The following is a 3,121-nucleotide window of genomic DNA, read 5'->3' as shown; positions in this document are numbered from 1 at the left end:
TGGTTAATGAAAGTGTTCTAAAACGCAACATTAATTCTTGACGACCTAATACAATTTGTGTGTCATCACAGTCCATCCCAGCTGACAAATTTTGGTATTTAACAAAACACTTTCTGAGTAATGATTTTTGGCTAGAGCTGGATTAAGACCATAGCGGGCACATAGATAACTTCAGGTCATCAGGGTTCCCCATCCTCCAAAGGCCCTGTTTTTTTGTTTTTTTTTCATTGAACTTTTACCCATAAAAAAAACAAATGATGAAAAGTCTATTAAAAAACATGAACACTGTGAAGCCCTTGACAAATTGGCTCACATGCACCTGTATTTTGGTTAATGTAACTCTTCTGCTTGTGGCAAACAAATGATAGATCAGGAATTTCGTTTCTACATCAACCCGAGTCGGAGTCCGTAACAACTAATTAAAGAAAAATGTGTAAAAAAAACACACTCCTTTAGTCTAGTGTGAATTTTTTATTGTGAATATCAGTCCTACTAGTGCTGATTACCAACTTTCGACCGTTAGCAGCTACCGTAATATGAAGTATTTCAAGTTTAAATAAATAAAGAAAAATACAACAAATATGACTGTCTATCTAAAATTTATTAACGCAAAGGAAAAATAAAATAAATCAAGTTGTTGTCCAAACTTGGAGATTTGAATTGATACACAATGAATCTAACTTTAGATAATATACAGTTCGCGATTTCATTAAAAACGTACGATTGTACAAAAAAAAATAATCTACTAATTATACTTAAAAAAAAATTATTGATTCGATGAATAATCTTAATCATTTTTAAAGTACAATAATAAAACCTATATATTCAAAATAAAAAACAACACACTAATGATCTGTGTAAGTTTCAACTAATTAATTATTCCAAATCCTTTCCGGAGTTTTTTAATTCCATCGAAAAAAAGTTTCGATTCCAGTTATGAGGCCTAAATATGCAACACAACTTGATTGAAATAAGTAGTTATTAACAACCATAAGAAGATTGTGGGTTTTAGGATTATATCTTACAGTGGAATCGACTCTGACTAGATTTTTTAGAAATAAATTTATTATAATTCGGGTTTTAAATCAGGTACACGAGTTATAATTGACAATAAGCCACATATGTTTTGGAAAAGTAAAAATACATTTTTGTTTTGCTTGTTTCGGTTTTAGTTGTAACCGTGTCCAGCATATTTTGGATAATTCTTATTTCACTATTCATCATTCAAGAAGGTATTTCTATATAGGGCTAGTTGTTAGAATGTCCGGTCTGTGAATCGTGAGGATTCGTGTCTCGCGTCCTGTTGTAAAAAAAACCAAAAAAAACAACAAGTTTCGTGGATAAACGCTATAAGAGTGACGTTGAATCTGATTATTCGGGTTGAAAAATAGTAGCCCAAGAGTTAGCGGTTGGTGCTGTTAACTATCTGATATCCCTTTAGTCTATTACTTCAAAATTTGGGACGAATATGCGGAGCTGTGTGAATAAATTCTATAAAAAACAAAATGCAAACATCATAACAAACTTAAGCTATGTACTACTTTTATTTGGAGCTGATTTAAATTATTGAAGTAACTGTTCTACCTAAGTCTGAAACTGATTGAAATTATTGAAATAATGGCCCTACCTTTGTTTGTAACTGATTTAGATTATTGAAGTAACTGTTCTGCCTTTGCCTGAAACTGATTGAGATTATTGAAATAATGGCCCTTCCTTTGTTTAGAACTGATTTAGATTATTGAATTAACTGTTCTACCTAAGCCTGACACTGGTTGAGATTATTGAAATAATGGCCCTACCTTGGTTTGTAATTGATTTAGATTATTGAAGTAACTGTTCTGCCTTTGCCTGAAACTGGTTGAGATTATTGAAATAATGGCCCTACCTTGGTTTGTAACTGATTTAGATTATTGAAGTAACTGTTCTACCTAAGTCTGAAACTGATTGAAATTATTGAAATAATGGCCCTACCTTTGTTTGGAACTGATTTAGATTATTGAAGTAACTGTTCTACCTAAGTCTGAAACTGATTGAGATTATTGAAATAATGGCCCTACCTTGGTTTAGAACTGATTTAGATTGTTGAAGTAACTGTTCTACCCTTGCCTGAAACCGATATAGAGTGTATAAATTATTGTATTTCCAATTTTTGGAACTGATTTAGTTTGTCTCACTGTTCAAGAATATCACAGTCCAGTTTGTTTGTTTTTATTTTGAATTTCGCGCAAAGCTACTCGAGGGCTATCTGCGCTAGCCGTCCCTAATTTAGCAGTGTAAGACTAGAGGGAAGGCAGCTAGTCATCACCACCCACCGCCAACTCTTGGGCTACTCTTTTACCAACGAATAGTGGGATTGACCGTCACATTATAACGCCCCCACGGCTAAAAGGGCGAGCATGTTTGGTGTGACAGGGATTTGAACCTGCGACCCTCAGATTGCGAGTCGAGTGCCTTAACCACCTGGCCATGCCATACTGTCAGACAAATACAGAAACGTTGTGTTCACTTTGACTGTTGTATAGAATATGATAAAATAACCTGGATCGTCTCACAGTCCAGAGAAGAAAGTTTTGTTTTTGGTATCAAAGTGTTAAGTACATGGTCAGATTTTTGTGAATTACATATAAACTATGAAATATGTTCTTTCTAAAATCACTTGCAGCGATTGTCTTCTTATGCTGTTTCATTGTTTGAAAAATAATTTAATGACGCTTCCTTTCCAAAACTTCTCTGATGGAAATTAGGGAGAGAAAGTCGTTTCTTCCCCTAGAACGTCGGTTTGGTTTTTGTTGTCACTCTTCAAGACGCATATGTCTAAATGTAGCAGCAAAGGAACTTTACAATGGCCTTATCTAAGTTATTTTAAAAATAATTCGGACGCGTTATCATCCTCGAGCCACGCTCTCGTGAATAGCCCATTCTCTTGCTTGAAATGAAACTTTTCTCCAAGACGATTGATATTTAAAGCTCATTACTCTACAATCTCAGACGACTTATTGCATCACGTCACAGCAAAAGCAGTGCTCATCACGTGCAGATTTCTCAAAAAATTGATTTGGTATTTGGAAAATTTGACTGTAGAGTCCGGGGAAAGAGGGGAGGGGGTAGCAGACTCCTAATG

This window comes from Limulus polyphemus, unplaced genomic scaffold, assembly GCF_000517525.1.
Source record: "Limulus polyphemus unplaced genomic scaffold, Limulus_polyphemus-2.1.2 Scaffold7614, whole genome shotgun sequence".
In the NCBI taxonomy this organism is placed as follows: Eukaryota; Metazoa; Arthropoda; class Merostomata; order Xiphosura; family Limulidae; genus Limulus; species Limulus polyphemus.
Note: the sequence above shows the minus strand (reverse complement) of the source record.